Source organism: Pelophylax lessonae (assembly GCF_965119305.1).
Source record: "Pelophylax lessonae genome assembly, chromosome: 1".
Classification (NCBI taxonomy): Eukaryota; Metazoa; Chordata; class Amphibia; order Anura; family Ranidae; genus Pelophylax; species Pelophylax lessonae.
In genome coordinates this window covers 45,106,551-45,127,590 of record NC_138768.1, presented here as the reverse complement: position 1 = coordinate 45,127,590, position 21,040 = coordinate 45,106,551, and positions in this window count along the sequence as shown.

Genomic DNA, 21,040 nt, shown 5'->3' with positions numbered 1-21,040 from the left:
TGGGATACTCTAATTATGAACTATGCACTGACTTGAGGACAATTAGCTGTAGTGTGCGGCAAGGCCGCTGCTTCACCTTGTCACTGAAATGAAGATAGTTTATAAGGTTCCTGCTGTAGTTATTCTCTTCAGGGTTCTAACTTGGCACCCCCTTTATTTTCACTGCCTGTGTGCTGACACCTATCCACTGACTCTATCCACTGGAGAGGTCCCCTTCCTGGGCAGACCCCTTGGCTAGGGAGACCAGACGTCCTCAGTTTCCAGGGACAGTCCCGGATTGAGGACAGTGTCCTGGTCCCAGTTTGTCTCCGGTTTTGTCCCCAGATTCAGGGGTGGATTAATGTAGACAGGGCATCCCATGCTGGCTGAGACCTAACACTCTCTTGTATATTATATAGTCCTGTGCCCAGCGCTCTGTGTATTATGCAGTCCTGTGCCCAGTGCTCTGTGTATTATGTAGTCCTGTGCCCAGCACTCTTTGTATTATGCAGTCCTGTGCCCAGCGCTCTGTGTATGATGCAGTCCTGTGCCCAGCGCTCTGTGTATTATGTAGTCCTGTGCCCAGTGCTCTGTGTATTATGCAGTCCTGTGCCCAGTGCTCTCTGTATTATGTAGTCCTGTACCCAGCGCTCTGTGTATTATGCAGTCCTGTACCCAGCGATCTGTGTATTATGCAGTCCTGTACCCAGTGCTCTGTGTATAATGCAGTCCTGTGCCTAGAGCTCTCTGTATCATACAGTCCAGTGCCTAGCGCTCTGTGCATCATGCAGTCCAGTGCCTAGCACTATGTGTATTATGAAGTCCTGTGCCCAGTACTCTGTGTATTATGTAGTTCTGTACCCAGCACTCTGTGTATAATGTAGTCCTGTGCCTAGCGCTCTGTGTATCATGCAGTCCTGTGCCAAGCACTCTGTGCATCATGCAGTCCAGTGCCTAGCACTTTGTGTATTTTGTAGTCCTGTGCCCAGAGCTCTCTGTATTATGTAGTCCTGTACCCAGCGCTCTGTGTATTATGTCGTTCTGTACTAAGCGCTCTGTGTATTATGTAGTTCTGTACTCAGCACTCTGTGTATTATGTAGTCCTGTGCCCAGCGCTCTCTGTATTATGCAGTCCTGTGCCCAGCGCTCTCTGTATTATGCAGTCCTGTGCCATTTGCAAAAAAAATTAAAAAATGTGTCCCCAGATTTCATTTTAAAAATCTGGTCACCTTACCCTTGACAACCTTCCCTGTACTCATGGACACTATTTTTTCCAGAGCTGCTCTGCCGTCTACTCCACCAGTCAGCTTTCCTGGACCTTTGGATTCAGCACCACACTCCGGGTTCACAATACCGACCGCCTGTGACCACCATCCACAGCAAACGGAAACCCTCCTTCCGGAACCTGGCTTCCCGTCCGAAGAACCCCTGTCACATGTGGCCTTGGGTTTTATAGCCTATCCCAGGATGCACCACTGTCTGTGCCAACCCACTGGGACAGCCACAAAAGCCTGTGTGTCACTGGCTGGGTTTCCTCCACTGTCCAACATGCCTCCCTATTGGACACAGTGGGGAAACACCCACAGCCCAGATGAATCACACCCTGAACACATGCAACAGGCCTGACTAGAAATCTTGTTGCCTGATAAGCAGAAGAGCAACTAGGTTTTACCTGCCACTGCCTTGATAAGCAGGCAGAGCAAATAAAACTCCCTACCTAGCACCTATCTAGGAGGGTGCCACATCAACAAAGCAAAACTGGCCCAAAATAGTAAAAAAAAACATTTTTTATTGTAGCTGTATATTTCTTGCTACTACTATAACCTTCCACAAACGAACAACCCAAATGAAATTCTCCTGCTCCTGCTGATCACAGTGATACCACATATGTGTATGTTAGTTGTTGCTTGTACCCATAGTACAGCCCAGAATTGATAGTGCACATTTTACTTTTCTTCCTACCTAAAACACATTGACACTGATACTAAAAAAAAAAAAAAAAAAAAAAAAATCCTGAAAAAAAAAAAAATGACCATGACATTTGACCCTGATCTTGACCTAAATATTAACCCTGGCACTGACCTAGATCAAACCTTTATCTAAGTTTTTTTTTTTTCCACACACTTTTGTTTTTTTAGAGAGAGATACTAAGGCTCCATCCACATCTAGCCGTTGCTATTTTACAGGCGTTTTTGCAATGTTTTTGCAGCGTTTTTGGGCAGGCATTTTGAGTTGACAAGTAACCAATGAATAGCAGTAAATTTGCCTGTAATCTGCGAAAAAAGAAGCTCATGTACTTTTTTGAGGGATGGGCGTTTTGCTTAAAGCGACAAAACGCTCAGATGTGAGCAGGGGCCATTTAACCACTTCCGGCCTGCCCTATAGGCAAATGACGGCGGGAAGGTTGTTGCATTATCCTGACCAGACGTCATATGACGGTGGCAGGATAATAAGCACTGTGCGCCCCCCGGGGGGCGCGCAGAGCGGCGATCGGTGATGCGGCATGTCACTCTGACACACTGCATTTCAGATGCAGTGATGTAGGCTCTTTACTTTGTGACCCGCTGTGTCCAATCACAGCTGGTCACATAGTACACAGGAAGAGCCGTTGATCGGCTTTCCTTAGTTCATGCCTAACAGGCACGAATAGAGGAGAGCCGATCTGCGGCTCTCCTGACAGGGGGGGGTCTGCACTGGTAATCAGATCATTGATTACCAGTGCAGACCCTTGGGGGGGGGGGGCCACTAGAACCACCAGGGATGCCCACCCATGATGGCCACCAGGGATGGCAATCAGGGCTCGGGGAGCCCGCCAGTGCCCTCCCCATCAGTTCTGCCCACCAGTGCCCTCCCCATCAGTGCCACCCACCAGTGCCCATTATTGCCCGCCAGTGCCACCTATCAGTGCCCATTAGTGCCCATCAGTGCTGCCTATCAGTGCCGCCTACCAGTGCCCATCAGTGCCATCTATCAGTGTCCATCAATACTGCCTATAATTTTCCAGCAGTTGCGTCTATCAGTGCCCACTAATGCTGCATATCAGTGCTACCTATCAGTGCCACATATCAGTGCTGCCTATCAGTGCCGCATATTAGTGCCACCCCATCAGTGCCTCCTTATCAGTGCCTGTCAGTGCAGACTCATCAGTGCTCATCGGTGCAGGAAAAAACGTATCTATTTACAAAATTGTATAACATAAATAAAAAAACTTTTTTTTTTTCAAACTTTTCGGTCTTTTTTTATTTGTTTGGCAAAAAAGAAAAAACCTTGCGGTGATCAAATACCACCAAAAGAAAGTTCTATTTGTGGGAAAAAAATTACATAAATTTGGTTTAGGTACAGTGTTGTATGACCGCGCAATTGTCATTCAAAATGCAACAGCGCTAAAAGCTGAAAATTGGCCTGGACAGGAAGGGGGTGAAAGTGCCCGGTATTGAAGTGGTTAAATGAATGGGCTTGGTCTTGTTGGGCGTTTTTTTAAAGCTGAGGCTTAGAGCAGAAAATCGCCCAAAAACTTCTAGATGTGAACGGAGCCTAAGTATCTCTCTACTTCATTTACACAGAAAGAAAACACGGGGACGGGCTTCATTCTGATAGCCAATCAAAGGCTATCACAGCGATCAGGTGACCCCAAATCGGGAGATCCGGGTCCCAATTGTTAGTATGAGGCCCAGAGCTCTCCGTGAGACCCCAGTCTCTGTGCTAAGAATGCGCCGCGCGGCACGCTCCCAGCATAAAGGGAGATACGCAAATATACGGCCACACGGGAAAAAGCCCAGTCCAGTTGGGCTGCATAAGTCAGTGTAAAGGGATTAAAATTTTGCCTGGACCTTCTACTACAAATATACAGTATTTTTGTGTGTCTAGAATATGTAAGGTTTTTCCAGAACAAAAACTACATTCGCTGGCAGAAATTTTTTTTTCATTCAAGAAACATTTTTTCATCCTGCTCCTTTGAATTTTTTTGTCACTATGTTAATAAAAATGAACATTGTTTTGACCACACTCAGCTTTCGAAAATTGACCGAAAGTACTTAACTACTAAAGACAGCCCGCTGCACATTTACTTTTGCAGGCAGCCTCTCCTGTGCGAACCGACGTAGCCCTACATTGGTTGCGTGCATGGTGCTGGGGACGAGTGCGCGTGTCGTCAGCGGCGCGCTACCGCACCCACTAGGAAGCGGGGAGGCCGATGCACGGGGCTGGTGGCCGCGATTGCCGCCGGGCACCCACGATCGCTCCCCGCTAAGAGAGAAGGACGGGCAGCTGTTGTAAACACAGCCGACCATTCTTCTCTCTGAAATGATCACAGAGCGCCTGTGATCCTTTTATATAGGAACACAGGTCTCTATGGTCATTTCACAAGCCCATCCCCTATACCAGTGATGGCGAACCTTGGCACCCCAGATTTTTTGGAACTACTTTTCCCATGATGCTCATGCACCCTGCAGTGTAGTTGGACCGTCATGGGAAATGTAGTTTCAAAACATCTGGGGTGCCAAGGTTCGCCATCACCGCCCCATACAGTTAGTAAACACTCCCCTAGGCTTACACTTAACCTTTTAATCGCCCCTAGGTTAACCTCTTCCCTGCCAATGTCATTATTACAGTAACAGTGCATATTTTTAGCACTGATTACTGTAGTAATGTCACTGGTCCCCCAAAAGTGTAAAAAATGTCAGTTAGGGGTCCTATCTGTCCGCCGCAATGTTGCAGTCCCGCAAAAAATCGCTAATCGCCGCCATTACTAGTAAAAAATAAATAAATAAATAAAAATTACAAATATTTTTCCTAGTTTGTAGATGCGATAACTTTTGCGCAAACCAATCAAAAAACGCTTATTGCAATTTTTTTTTTACCAAAAATATGCAGCAGAATACAAATTAGCCTAAAGAGATGAAAAATTTTGATTTTTATATTTTTTTGGGGGTGAATGTTATATAGCAGAATGTGAAAAATATATATTTTATTTTTTTTCAGAAATGACACTCTTTTTTTGTTTATAGCGCAAAAAAATAAAATCGCAGAGGTGATCAAATACCACCAAAAGAAAGCTCTATTCGTGGGGAAAAAGGACATCAATTTTATTTCGGTACAGCATTGCACGACCGTGCAATTTTATGTTCAAGTAACGCAGTGCCGAATCTCAAAAAATGGCCTGGTCATTAAGGGGGCAAATCCTTTCCGGTCCAGAACTGGTTAGAATTAAAATTTTTGAACAAAATTTTTATCTTCTCTCTCCTCTCCCTCGGAGCACCAGAGAGTGTGGAACCCTCTGCCTGTATACCGGATATGTGGCATTCTTCTCAATTAAAACTGAGATTAATAAAGTGAACCATCCTGCTCTGTCAGCCGAGATTGGATCATTTATTGATTGGATCATTTATGGTTCCCAGCCTGTGGTCATTACTGCTCCCATCATTAACCACTTGCCGACCGCCGCCCGACTATATACGGCGGCGGACAGCCCCTCCCAGGCAAAGTGACGTACCGGTACGTCACTAGCCTGGGAGCCAATAGGGGGCGAGCATGCGCCGCCGGAGGCACGCTCCCGCCCCCGCTCGTTCACTAAGAAGCTGGCGTGTGTGACCAGCGGACCCGATGTCCGCCGGTCACTCGCGATCGTCGGGTGGAGAAAAGGGAGAAAGGCAGGCAGCTAATGTAAACAAAGCCGCCTGTCACTCTCCCCTGTGTAAAAACACAGATCATACGATCCTGCTATGTAGGACCATTGATCTGTGCTGTTACACACACAGCCACATCCAATCACAGTTAGAAACACGCCCCTAGGGACACACTTAAAGCGGTTGTAAACCCAAAGTTAAAAAAAAAAAAAAAAAAAAACCTGCAAGACAAAGGCATAATGAGCTAGTATGCATCGCATACTAGCTCATTATGTATTACTTACCTTAGAGCGAAGCCCCGACACGGACCCCCGGACATCGCTGCGGGCGCTGCCATGATCCCTCCCTTTTGCATGCGCGCGGGAGTGATTTTCCGGCAAGCTCCCGGCAAATAGATTGAAGGTCCCCCCGGACCTTCAGAGCGCATGCGCCGCTCGCGCGAGCGGCTGCATGCACTGTAAATATCTCCTAAACCATGCCGGTTTAGGAGATATTATTTGTACCTACAGGTAAGCCTTATTATAGGCTTACCTGTAGGTAAAAGTGTAAAAAAGCGGGATACTACCGCTTTAACCCCTCCCTCTCCAATAAAGTTAGCCCCTTCCCTCCCAGTGTCATTTTACAGTAACAGTGCATATGTATAGCACTGATTACTGTAGTAATGTCACTGGCACCCCCAAAAGTGTCAAAAATGTCAGTCAAGGGTCCGATCTGTCCGCCGCAATGTCGCAATCCCGCAAAACAAAAAAAAATCGCAGATCGCTGCCATTACTCGTTAAAAAAAAAAACAATAAAAATGACAAAAATCTTTCCCTTAGTTAGTAAACGCAATAACTTTTGTGCAAACCAATCAAAATACGCTTTTTGCGATGTTTTTTACCAAACATATGTAGCATAAAACAAATTGGCCTAAAATGTTAAAAAATTTTGATTTTTACATTTTTTTGGGGAATTTCATATAAAAAAATTTGAAAAATATTGTTATTTTTGCAAAATTGTCGCTCTTTTTTTGTTTATAGCGCATGATCAAAAAATCGCACAGGTGATCAAATACCACCAAAAGAAAGCTCTGTTTGTGGGGAAAAAAAGGATGTCAATTTGGATACAGCGTTGCACGACCGCGCAATTGTCCGTTAAAGTCACGCAGTGCCGAATCGCAAAATACCCCCTGGTCAGGAAGGGGGTAAAATCTTCCAGGGTTTAAGTGGTTAACGAATAGCCATCTTCCGGAACATGTATGTGGGGAATATTGTGGTTGGATTGCTTTGGGGAGAGCCACATTCTGCAGGACCATTTTAGACCACCTACATATGTATGTCACCTAAGGGATAAAGGGTGTGCTCAGAATGAAGACAACCCAGGGGGTTTCGGAAGAAGGGGCTTTAGAGCAATGTAAGAGGGATGACGGTGAGTAATGGATCAGGTGGGTTGCTTTCAGGGAGTGGAGGCATACCTTAAAGGACAACTTGTACCAAAGGTATATTGGTCTTTTAAACTTTCTCTGTAAATGATAATAAAAAATAAGTTAGAAATAATAAGAAATAAGAGAAATAATTGAATCCTTCCTACTTAGGTTCTACTGCCGTCTTGTCTATGGCCAAATTGTTAACCTTCCCGGAGCGGCAGATACGCAAACACATGTACATACTTCTCAGTCTCTGGCTGTGTTGTCACTAATAACTGATGGGACAAGGGGATTCTGTTCCTATTGCACTTTGATTTAGAAGTTATTACTTCTTGTGCTTAGACCCTAACACAGTCCGTTAAATGTGTAATAACTTCCAAACACCGCAAAAATTCCATTAGACAAACCTTTAAAATAATAATGGATCCCTGCCATGACACAAAGCTGGAACAATCGCAAAGCATGATTGAAAACAGACCCAAACCTCCTCAACCCTTTCTCTTGATAGAATATTATGTGCAACACTGAGCTGAATATGAATTTCTGTTTAGGGGTCTTTTTCTCTTCAATTCTCTTATTTGATGGTTTTCTGTGGCTGATGCGGCTCTGCTATTAGCTGTGACATCCCATTGTCCCTGGGGTCCCAAAAGCTTAAACCAGTCCTAATCACTATCTTTACCTTCTGGCCCAGAAGATCTCTGAAAAAGTTCCCAAACTATAGTGGTTACATCGAAGGGCAACAGTCACCAGTTTAAACAATTTTTATTAAGACTTGAATTCCAGGTATGGCAATTTTTACATTTTTATATTGCTCCAGCTAAGACCAATGGAAGTCTGTGTGTTTCATACCTGTGGGATCCCTGTGGAAGCTGGAAATTACGCTAGCAGGGACCGCTCCTACAGTGATTGCCACTAGCTTCTGGATTCTGTCCAAAACAGCTGCCCAGTTGCTTACTGAAAACAGGAAGTTTTAAAATCTGCATGGATGTCATTCAGAGAACACTTTTCATTCTCCTAATGAATACAAAGTGTTCTCTGATTGAATGAGGTGGAGATTGTGACTTGACCACTTCTCCTATCCATCTTGTCCAATCAGAGAATGGTTTGCATTCATTGGGAAAATGCCAAGTGTTTTCTGAATGGCAGTCAACCAGGCAACCTTCTGGCTCGTGGGTTGGGAGCCACTTGTGGGTCACAAGCTGCATTTGAGCCGGAAATCACTGAGAGCGGGCCCTCTTAAATTGTGCTGTGCGAGCCTGCGCAAGTTACAGAGAGCCAGAGCAGTCAAATCGCGATGGATTCAGGACCCCGCCCACGCAGTTTACGGAGGCTGGTCTGCATTTCCTACGAGGAGGATACTTGCATCAGTGAGTACGTATGTGGGCTGGTATGTAGGATATGTTCATGCGGTGCAGAGCCAACTCCTCGGTCCTGCTGGCAGCAGCAGTGGTGGCTAGACTGGCGGCGGGATTCTCTCAGCTATAGCGGGTAGAGACAGCAGCCTCGATGTCATAGGAGGACCAGGTGGCCTGGTGGTGTCAGGACTTCATGGCAGCTTCTGTGACCCCAGAGGATCTAAAGGGGAAGAGCCAGGATACCAAGACCAGCATAGAGCTCCTCATCATGGAGAGTCTGGGTGAGGTGTTCTGGGCCCTGGAAAGGGCAAACAGGGGTTTCACCTTCACTGTGGACCTCTGGAGAGGAAGGAGGGTGAGTGCCATATAGCCTTATATTTATTTATATATTAATTAAGTGTATTCAACAATAAATTGAAAAGTAGTAGATTGATATTTTTTAATTTAACATCCCCCTCCCTTTAAAATATGCATTATTATTATTTGCATTTATATGGCGCCAACAAATTCTGTAACACTTTACATTATTCAATTACAAGCAAGTGGGTCCCGAACAATAACTATATTCAGAAGTGGGTCTCAGGCCAAAAACAGTTTGGGAAGCCCTGTTCTAGAGGGATCCCACAGGTATGGCACTCTTTTGGAGTCTGACTTCTCAGCAAGGAATATGTCCACTGATCCCCACTGAGTAAGTGGATGGCTGGTCCGTGTCTGCTCTGCTTATGTAGAGCAGAAACAGATTCAGCCTGCTCTTTTCCATGGGCAGTTGGATGTAAACGGACTGCCTGTCCTGTTACACCCAACTGCAATGTGATCCATTCCAAAAGACAAATGGGGAACATTTCCCTATTCGTCTGTCTTTAACGGATAGGATCAGATGCTGGCAGGTGTCAACAGACACCCGCCGCTCCATAGAGGAGACTGGAGTTTCTGATCAGATCCGCCTGAAAAACTGACAGGTGGACCCGATTGATCCACTAAGGAAAGGAGCCTAAGGCATACGTTAAGTATTAAGAAAGATAAGAGCGACTGAGAGTATAAGGGGGGGGGGGGTCTTTGGGATTACTCATCATGGCTAATTGGGGGTTGTGACGAGACCAGTCTCGCCACATTGCATTGGAGGAGCCTGGTTGCCCGCCTGCTGCCTTTGGACTATGGACCAGACTTTAAAAGACTTTGGCTCCATGGCGATTTGACTGTGTTTGTGACATCTGAGCGCTGTTTGGATATGTTGAGCGCTCAGATCCAGGCTATCTGGGGATGGGTTGAATGTAGGGGTTCTGTTCAGTAGACTGGGAGTTATGCATTTTTGTGTCTTTTTGTGTTTCTTTAAACATGTGGCTAATGGAGCCTTGCCTCTTCTGGAAGCTAAAACGTATTCCTGTAAACTGTAAGGAACAGGAAGCCAACTCCTAATATGGGCATTACAGGAAGTTCTGAGGAGACGGGGCGGTCTATTGACACTCAGAGTAATGTGTATTGAGGGCTCGTTAGGGAACCATTGTTCTGTGTCTGACTATTGTGTACATTGATTGCCCCCTTGGGCTTCTGTCTCCTTGCATTGGTCAAAGCTATCTGACCAATCCCTGTTGACTCATTTTCAAGCCCTCATTTGCATATGCTGGAGAGGACCTTAGTGAGAACTGCAAGTACTTTACAATTGACCAATGGGAAAGCGGTTGTTGGGGGAAGGATGTTCCAATTTCTGTATAAAAGTGTGCTCTATTCTTCCAATAAATGTTGTTCCTGTTTTACCCTCATCTCGGAGCTTTGTCTCGTTATTGGGGGAATCTGCTGCAGGGATTGCTATGGTCTTCCATACTCCCTTAGAGAATCACTAAGCTCTTGTAAGAGCTTGTGTAAGAGCTTGGTTCGGGAAGCACTAGGAGCATCTGTCAACGGAGGTACCTGCTCAGGGGTGCCCTGTTCCGTAACAATTGGTGGCAGTGGTGGGATCGTTCCCACAGCCAGAAGGACAGCTACAGGAGACACCATTCCGTGGATTTACAAGTTGGGGGCAACGCATGTCTCAGTACAGCAACCCTTAAAGCAACAGGATGGAACCAGCAGTGGAGTACAGATATTCTCTGAAAGAATATGACCTTATGGTGTGGTTACGGCTGAACTTCTTCGGACCCAATCCACTGGAGAGATCCAAGCGGTTCATGAAGAACTTAGTGTTCGGGACTCTGCTAGACAGGGCAGAGAGAGAGGGCCAGCTGGCACGTTGGGAGGAACTCCAGCGGCAGGTACAGTTAAGGGAAGAGGAGAACCCAGTCTCCATTCCCCAGCGGCAGCCTGATTTATTGGGAATTGAGAGCCCAGTCTCCATTCTCCAGCGGCAGGCTGAGTTACAGGGGGCAGAGGTAGTTGTTCCTGCCCCCCGGAAGCAGAGTTATATGCCGGGAAGGCAGTGTGAAGTACAGGGAGAGGAGAGCAGTGTCCTCCCTCCCCAGCGGCAGCGTGATTTTTTGGGAATTGGGAGCCCAGTCTCCATTCCCCAGCGGCAGTGTGATGTGCCGGGAATTGGGAGCCCAGTCTCCATTCCCCAGCGGGAGATACAGCAGGGAATTGGGAGCCCAGTCTCCATTCCCCAGCGGCAGAGTATCCTACAGGGAATAGAGAGCCCAGTCTCCTTTCCCCAGCAACAGGACACTGTATTGGGAGCAGAGACAGTCGGTCTCCCTCCCCAGGGGCTGGAAGTATATTTGGGCGAGGAGCTTGTTACCCCCTCTCCCCATTGGCAGAGTGATATCCAGGGAATTAGGAGCGCAGTCTCCATCCCTCAGCGGCAGATTGAGTTACAGGGGGCAGACACAGTTGGTCCTGTCCCCCAGCGGCAGATTGAGCTATTGGGAATTGGGAGCCCAGTCTCCATCCCACAGCAGCAGCTTAACATACCAGGGGGAGACAGTAAGCCCCCCAACAGTGCAGATGGGACCGTGGTCTCTGCACTCACAGCACAGGGGGTAGGGACAGTCGGTCCTGACCCCCAGCAACAGGGCTGTTTAGCCAAAGGGGAGACAGTCGGTCTCCCCCTCCAACAACCCGTCTCCAACCAGGCTACTTCTGTGGTAGCGCTGGCACCAGGGCAGAGTACCGCTGGTCTCTGCCCACTCAGCAACCCACCAAGGCAGTCTGCCAGTCTCCCACACAGCCAAGGTGAGGCACCTGGACATGGACAAATTTCTCTTCTACCCAGGTGTAGTAGCCAGTTCTTTTGGGTGGGCTGTACTGCTGTTTCTGTTTTGTGGGTGGGCTGCTGGACTAACAAGGGCACTGACCGGCAGAAGGTCAGGTACCCTGTTAGTCTTTTTGGAAAGGGGGAGAGATGTGACGAGACCAGTCTCGCCACATTGCATTGGAGGAGCCTGGTTGCCCGCCTGCTGCCTTTGGACTATGGACCAGACTTTAAAAGACTTTGGCTCCATGGTGATTTGACTGTGTTTGTGGCATCTGAGCGCTGTTTGGATTTGTTGAGCGCTCAGATCCAGGCTATCTGGGGATGGGTTGAATGTAGGGGTTCTGTTCAGTAGACTGGGAGTTATGCATTTTTGTGTCTTTTTGTGTTTCTTTAAACATGTGGCTAATGGAGCCTTGCCTCTTCTGGAAGCTAAAACGTATTCCTGTAAACTGTAAGGAACAGGAAGCCAACTCCTAATATGGGCATTACAGGAAGTTCTGAGGAGACGGGCGGTCTATTGACACTCAGAGTAATGTGTATTGAGGGCTCGTTAGGGAACCATTGTTCTGTGTCTGACTATTGTGTACATTGATTGCCCCCTTGGGCTTCTGTCTCCTTGCATTGGTCAAAGCTATCTGGCCAATCCCTGTTGACTCATTTTCAAGCCCTCATTTGCATATGCTGGAGAGGACCTTAGTGAGAACTGCAAGTACTTTACAATGGACCAATGGGAAAGCGGTTGTTGGGGGAAGGATGTTCCAATTTCTGTAAAAAAGTGTGCTCTATTCTTCCAATAAATGTTGTTCCTGTTTTACCCTCATCTCGGAGCTTTGTCTCGTTATTGGGGGAATCTGCTGCAGGGATTGCTATGGTCTTCCATACTCCCTTAGAGAATCACTAAGCTCTTGTAAGAGCTTGTGTAAGAGCTTGGTTCGGGAAGCACTAGGAGCATCTGTCAACGGAGGTACCTGCTCAGGGGTGCCCTGTTCCGTAACAGGGGTTGAGGGAATTTCTTCCTTGATCCAGTCCTGGATTTCAGAGGAGTAACAAAACAGGGACTAAAAGGTCCCCCACGACAACTTTTTAGCACTGATTACCGTAGTAATGTCACTGGTCCCCCCCAAAAGTGTCAAAAATATCAGTCAGGGGTCCGATCTGTCGCGTTCTTGCAAAAAATTGCAGATTGCCGCCATTACTAGTAAAAAAAAAAAAAACAATAAAAATTACATAAATCTTTCCCATAGTTAGTAGACGCAATAACTTTTGCGCAAACCAATCAAAATACGCTTATTGCGATTTTTTTACCAAAAATATGTAGCAGAAAACAAATTGGCATAAAATGTTAAAAAATTTAAATTTTTACATTTTTTTTTGAGAATGTTATATAGCAGAATGTGAAAAAACGGAATTTTTGTAAAATCTTACCTGTAAAATTCCTTTCTCTGAGTCCTCCGACAGTCGCCGCCTCTTCATATTCGTCACATATGGGGTATTAGACTTTGCTCCGAAGGAGTAGCAAGGCAACAGAATATGTTAACAATAAAGCTTTAACATATCCCACCCTCAAGGGGTGGTCCCCTCAGTCAATACCCTCCTACTTCCTGCAACCATATCTCAGTTTTAGTGGAATAGCAGTAGAGTATACATTCAAACCCCAAAAGAGGGGCGGGGGCGGCGACTGTCGGAGGACTCAGAGAAAGGAATTTTACAGGTAAGATTTTACAAAAATTCAGTTTTCTCTTACGTCCTCCGACAGTCGCCGCCTCTTCATATTCGTCACATATGGGGACGTCCCAAAGCAGTGCAAACATGAGGGGTGGGAAACGCATCCGCGCCGAAAGGCAACGCAGTCTCCACATCAAAGAAAGGAACCTTACCAAAGGAAGGAAACCAGCTGGGCAACAGCAAAAATAAGTGCTCAACAGGAGCAACAACCCAGGAAAAGACAAAAAAACCAGGGGATACAAAAAACTATCCCAACAGCCAGGAGTCCCCAACAAGGGACCCTATGGAACAGCCGCACTAAGAACCTTGCGGCCAAAGGAAGCATCCGCCGATGCCTGAACATCTACTTTGTAGAATTTTGTGAAAGTGTGCACGGTCGACCAAGTCGCCGCCTTACACACCTGGGCTACAGAAGCCCCATGACGGCAGGCCCAAGACGTACTCAGAGATCTAGTAGAGTGCGCCTTCACAGGTACAGGGGGAACCTTCCCCTGCAAAGCATAGGCCTGTTCAATGGTCTGCCTGATCCATTTGACGATGGTAGAGGCCGAAGCCGCCATGCCCTTCCGAGGACCCTCCGGAAGAACAAACAAGGAGTCCGTCCTACGAAAAGACTCAGTCGATTTAAGGTAAACCCTTATCGCCCGAACAACATCCAGAGAGTGCAATCTCACCTCCTTTGGATGTTTAGGCTTCGCGCACAACGAAGGCAAAACAATATCCTCGTTAAGATGGAATTCCGAAACTCGTTGCGGCAGAAAAGAAGGATTAGGTCGCAAGACCACCTTATCCAAATGAACAACCAGGTACGGAGACTTGCAGGACAAAGCCGCCAGTTCCGACACTCTGCGAGCCGAAGTGATCGCCACCAAAAAGGCGACCTTTTTGGACAACATAGACAACGAGATCTCCCTGATCTGTTCAAAAGGAGCACGTTGTAACACAGATAGAACGAGATTCAAGTCCCAAGGGGGCAAAGGATCCCTCCTAGGAGGAACCAGATGCCGCACACCCTGAATAAAAGTGCCAACCAAGGAGTTGGAAGCCACGGGACGTTGAAACAGAACGGCCAGCGCAGACACCTGACCTTTTATCGTAGCCAGCGCCAAACGCCGATCGACACCCGTCTGAAGGAAAGACAGCACACGGGAAACCGAGTACGTGCGGGGTGAAAACCCCCTGGACTCACACCAGGCAAAATAGGCCTTCCAAGTACGGTAATAAACCTTCCCCGAGGAAGACTTCCTCGCGTTGATCAAAGTATGAACGACCTCTGGAGAGAGACCCTTCTCCTTCAGGACCTCGGTCTCAACAGCAAGGCCGTCAAAGCCAGCGACTGTAAAGCAGGATGGTAAATCGGTCCTTGAGACAGTAGATCGTCTCGAAGAGGCAGACGCCAAGGGGCGTCGACCGCCAGATTCACGAGGTCTGCGTACCAGGACCGGCGAGGCCAGTCCGGTGCCACAAGAATCACCGTGCTGCGTTCCGAGTGTAACCTGCGAAGGAACCTGGACAGCAACTGAATCGGTGGAAACGCGTACATCAGCCTGTACTGATGCCACGGGGCCACTAACGCGTCCGACGCGTCTGCCCGAGGGTCGCGCGTCCTTGCCACGAACCTCTTCACCTTGTAGTTGAGGCGAGACGCGAACAGGTCCACATCTGGAAGACCCCACTTCGCGCACAACATCTGGAAGACAGCCGGGTGGAGAGACCATTCCCCCTGATCCAGGGTCTGGCGACTCAGATAGTCCGCCTGCCAGTTCTCCACTCCCGGAATGTGAACCGCCGTTATCGCCGGGACATGAGTCTCGGCCCAAGACAGAATGTCGGCCACTTCTCGAGCCGCTCGGGCACTCCTGGTGCCCCCTTGGTGGTTGATGTAGGCCACCGCCGTGGCATTGTCCGTCTGCACCCGAACCGGGCAGCCCTGCAGCCGGTCCGTCCAGCGATGAAGACAGAGCCTTATCGCACGCAATTCCAGAATGTTGATCGGGAGGGAAGACTCCCCCTCCGACCAGGTCCCCTGGGCGGACAGAACGCCCAGAACACCACCCCAGCCCGACAGGCTGGCATCCGTGGTGATTATCGTCCACGAGATCGGACGAAACGACTTGCCCCCGGACACCAACGGGGACTGGAGCCACCACAGAAGGTTTTCCCTGGTGCGATGACTCAACGAGATCTGAAGATCCAGAGATTGAGGTCGCCCGTCCCACTTGGACAGGATCTCCGCTTGGAGACCCCGCGTGTGAAACTGCGCGAAAGGAATCGCCTCGAAGGCCGAGACCATCAATCCCAGACATCTCATACACGTCCGCAGAGACGAGTGTGGAACGTCCCTGAGGGACCTGACTTCCTCCTGAAGAGTCCTGAGTTTGTCTTCCGGCAGGAAGACCTTCGCCTGCACCGAGTCCAGTATCATTCCCAGATAGGGGAGACGAACCGACGGACTCAGTGTCGACTTTGGAACATTTATCGTCCAACCAAACTCCTGCAGAGTTTGCATTGTGACAGACAGGTCCTTCTCCAGACCCTGTCTGGTCGCAGACCGAACCAGAATGTCGTCCAGATACCCCAGGACAGAAATGCCCTGGGCCCTCAATAATGCCAGAACCGGTGCAAGCACCTTGGTGAAGACCCGCGGAGCCGAGGCGAGACCAAAGGGCAACGCCACGAACTGGTAGTGATCCTCCGCAATGGCAAATCGAAGGTATCTCTGATGACCCTCGAATATGGGGATGTGAAGGTACGCATCCTTCAAATCGATGGAGGCCATGAATTCCCCCGGAACCAGGGCAGCCACCACCGAGCGCAGGGATTCCATGCGGAACTTGCGAACCCGCACAGAGCGGTTCAGAGCCTTCAAGTCCAGAATCGGACGAACCTTGCCCTCCTTCCTGGGCACGGTGAACAGATTGGAATAAAACCCCCGAAATCTATCCCGATGAGGCACCGGAACCACCACTCCCTGAGCCCTCAGGTCCCGCACCGCCAGGTGCAGATCCCGCAGTCGCTCTGGAGACAGTTGAAGATTTGAGGGAAAAAATCTGCTCTCCGGCCGAGAGAGAAACTCGATCTTGTAACCAGATCGAACGATTTCCAGAACCCATCTGTCCCGCACACGGGCCAACCAGGGCTGAAGAAAACCGAGCAAGCGTCCCCCCACCCCAAAACTGGGTGAGGGCGCCCCTTCAGGCCGAACTGTTATGGGCAGCAGGTCCGGACTGGCCGGACTTCTGTTTCCCAGACCAGGGCTTCTTCTGAGAGCCTTGGCCTTTGAACGGTTTGCCCTTGTAGTGCGGCCGAAAGGCACGAAAGGACCCCTGAGGGGGCCGAAAATTTGCATGCTTCTTCCCAGAAGCCCCCTTAGCCTTGGGGAAATGGGGCAAGAGAGTGCTCTTACCCCCGGTGATCCCCTTAATCAACACATCCAGGGACTCCCCAAAAAGGCGAGACCCATCATAAGGTAGATTGGCTAAGGTCTTACGTGAAGATTGGTCCACCGACCAACATTTCAACCAAACCAGGCGGCGAGACAACACCGCCACGCTGTGCACACGTGCAGCCAACGGAATCAGGTCCAGGTCCGCATCACACAGATACATGACACCCTGGTGGATCTGATTCACCATATCCAGGGTCGCCGCCGAGGCCGAATCGGCCACTAGGACGCGCCTAAGCATCTGCGTCCAACTTGCGATCGCCTGGGCCGCCATGAGAGAAGCAAACAGAGCCTTAAGCATAGAGCCCGTAACAGAATAAGTATGACGGGCAAGAGACTCCAGTCTCCTATCCGTGGCATCACGGAAAACAGGGGAACCCTCTGCAGGAATCGCAGTGGCTTTGTTCAAAACCGCAATTGCATGATCCACTGGCGGAGGCACACACCACCGTTCATCAGTGGCAGGCGAGAAAGGATAACGCAGCTTGAATTTACTTGGTACCGCAAAAGGCTTGCGCAGATCGCGCCATTGATCCTTAACAGCGCGCTGAAAATCAGCATTGCAGGGAAAAACCTGCGGCGTCCTGCGTTTTCTCTGCGTCCCATAAGCCGCCAAAGCAGCGGGGGGACACACGTCGTCCTGCAAACGTAGCGTCTGCGTAATGGAAGCAATCAACTCATCCATGATTGCAAGCTCTTCAGGCGAGCCAGGGGGAGAATTATCAACCCCCTCAACTTCAGCCTCTACCTCAGACCCCACTAGATCAAGAGAGGAGCGGGACCCCGATAGGGGGGTCCCTGCCAGAACAGCCCCATCACCTGCACCCTCAGAATCAGAGGACAGAGCAACTCTGGGCCGTTTAGTAGATTGAGCAGCCACCAGCATTTGCACCTGGGCAGCAAGGCCAGCCACAATAGTGGCTAAATCCCCCCCTGGGGGGGAAACAGCGGTCCCCTGGCTTTCCACCAATACTGTGGGAAACTTGCCCTCCTGAGAATCCATTGCCCCTGTAATGCCAGACAACCAAGGGTTAACTGCCCCCTTTTAGCAAGCGCGGCAAGCGCAGCCCACCGCACCACACTCAGGCACAATGAGACCCCCACAGGGAATATACAAACTGAGTACAGGCAATGGATAACAAGAACAGAAGGATAAAACCTGAGGAGACCCCGCTGCTGCTGCTGCCTCGATCGGTGTTCCAGGAGAGAGGAAGTGATGCTGCCAGGGCGCTCTATGTAAGCCTATGGAGGCTACAAGAAAATGGCCGCCGTGCATGTAAACCATGCGGCCGGAGCGGGCGCCGGTAAAATGGCGTCGTTTGGCGCCGAAAACGCCGCTCCACAGTGCATAAAAAACACACACATTACATCCCAATATAAGGATACATGTTAGATCGCCGCAGCGATCGCTGTATATGCCCAAACATGCCAAGAAAAAACATGCCCCACAGCACACAGCACCTCACACTGCCCAGCCTGACACACACAGTGTCATACAGCTCCCCCCCCCCCCCCTGCAGCCCACAGCATGCAGCCGAGAGATAGGGAGACAAGCAGTGTGATTAAAGGCAGGTTACACAGTCCCAGACTGAGACCCCCCCAGACAGACAGGTCCCCACATAAATACACTTACCTCACATGGCGTGGGGAACCCGCACAGGCGAACAAACCGCTGCACATGAGGCAGGGAGAGTCGCAATTCAAGACGCACATAATGGAGGTTAAGAAACCGCACAGTGTCCGGTGAGGTAGCCACCTCACCAATCATCCCTGCACCGAACAGGGATGGGTCGTTCACTGTGCCAGGAGCGTTACCTGGCTGAACGCTCGATGGCAGACTGGGAAGCCACTGACCCACGACCTGCGACCAGGGGGATCAGCCCGAGACCCAGTCCGCATGATCCTCTTCGCCCGAAGAACTAACTAATGCTGACAAAAATAACAGCTAAGTAAAGGTAGAGAGAAAACTCAAACAAAATATTAAAAAGAAGAAAGAGTCTGGGACAAAAAGTCCCAGCACAGAGAGAGCCAGCCACTCCTGACAAGCTAGACATTAAAACTGAGATATGGTTGCAGGAAGTAGGAGGGTATTGACTGAGGGGACCACCCCTTGAGGGTGGGATATGTTAAAGCTTTATTGTTAACATATTCTGTTGCCTAGCTACTCCTTCGGAGCAAAGTCTAATACCCCATATGTGACGAATATGAAGAGGCGGCGACTGTCGGAGGACGTAAGAGAAATATTGTTTTTTTTTTTTTTTTTTTTAAATTGTCGCTCTTTTTTGTTTATAGTGCAAAAAATAAAAATGGCAGAGGTGATCAAATACCACCAAAAGAAAGCTCTATTTGTGGGAAATAAAGGACATCAATTTTTTTTGGGTACATCGTCGCACGACCGCGCAATTGTCTGTTAAAGTAATACAGTGCCGAATCGCAAAATAGGGCCTGGTCATTAAGGGGGCAAATCCTTCCGGTCTTAAAGTCGTTAAGGAATTGTTTTCTTTGTGCCCTGTTCACACCATACATATGTGGAAGTGTGCAGAAAATTCAGCTTAAGGTATAGTAGCTGTAATCAATAAGGGTATATGATGGGACTGTGTTGGATGGCTATTTCAGCTCAGTCCTTCTGCATGGACAAGGCAAAAATGCCTTACCTCCTATGTGCCTGGCTCACACCACTGCGTCGTGGTGATGTGAGGGCACCGTCCGCTGAGAAAAAGTACTGCATGCGCAGCGCAGCGTGGTGAGAGGCAATCCAGTTCACTGCCTTGCCCTGCATGGCCAGCAATTGAACTTTATGTTATGTCTTTTTGACATCTCCATAAAGTTTGTTTAAAAAAAGAAACAGTGTGATCGGCCATTTGTGCTGAGATCAGTTGGATCGCACTACACAGCCTTCACTGTAATTACATACATAATTACACCCTTAACCCACAACTTATCAAGAGAAAGGTAGGTATCCCTGATAAAAACATTGTTGCAGTATACTCAGACAAGAAACAAACTCCTTCCTGAATACTTGGATCCCCCTTGGATCAGCATCCTACACCAGTCATTCTCAAAATTTTTACCTCAGAGGAACCCCTGAAATAATTTTCAGGTCTTGGGAAACCGCAGCTAAAACCAGTGGGAAAATGCCCCCTACATTGGTGGCCAATAGGAAAAATGCCCTTTACAATGGTGGCCAATAGGAAAAATGCCCCTTACACTGGTGGCCAATGGGAAAATGCCCCTTACACTGGTGGCCAATGGGAAAATGCCCCTTACATTGGTGGCCAATGGAAAGAATGTCCATCTTACAGTGGTGTTCAGAATACCACCCTTACAGACAGCTAAAAAGATCATTGGCTCTGCCAAGTGGTGTTGGCCCTCGAACTATGGAAGCATTATCAGACGGGAGGTAAATTGGCCATAGTTTAAGGAAACCTTTGCAACCTCTGAAGAAACCCTATGATTGCGAATGGCTGTCCTACCCTGTTCTTTGCAATATAAGAAAGAATTTATATTTTATCATGTTGTCATCAGTTCAAATCCCAACCAGGACACTACCCACATAGAGTCTGTATGTTCTCCTTGTGCTTGCATGGGTTTTACTACCACACTCCAAAGACATTCTGGTAGAATAATTTGCTCCGGTCTAAATTGGTCCTAGTATGTGTAAGTAATGCATGTGAGGTTGGGACCTTAGATTGTAAACTCCTTGGGGGCAGGAATTATGTAAATGTACAAAAAGTAAAGCTGCGTAAATTTTCGGTGCTATATAAATAAGTGTACCAAAGAATAAATAATTATGTTGTGTGCACGTGAGCTGCTTTTCTTTATCGTGGATATCATTGTGAATGAAAAAGCTCAAAGTAACTTAAAACAACTCAAAAGATTACCTGTTTGAGCTCCTAATTTAGAAACCGTGCTGGTATCTCATTAACAGTTCGGGGCCACTCAAGCTGCAGTCAAGCTGCAGTTGCCAAGTGCACTAGAGACTGTAAAAAAAATATTTATAATATATAAAAAGTGCTTAAAATCTGTTAAGTGTAAAGTAACTAAAAACACATTTCAAAACATTTTTTTTTTCAGTTTATCAGCTTATAATAAAGAACATGAGCAGAGTATATTTCTAAAACAATGTGCCAAATAAAAGCATTATATGTCTCTAAAAAAACCAATGTATTATGATTTAAATAAACAAATTAGTTCTGAAGTTATTGTAAAGATAACCAATGCATACTGATGTTGCAAAATATGTTCTGGGCAGGTAGGCTTTAATGATCTCTGGTCAGGGCGGACTGGGCTGGGGGACATCAGTGCCCCCAGGCCGCACTGATG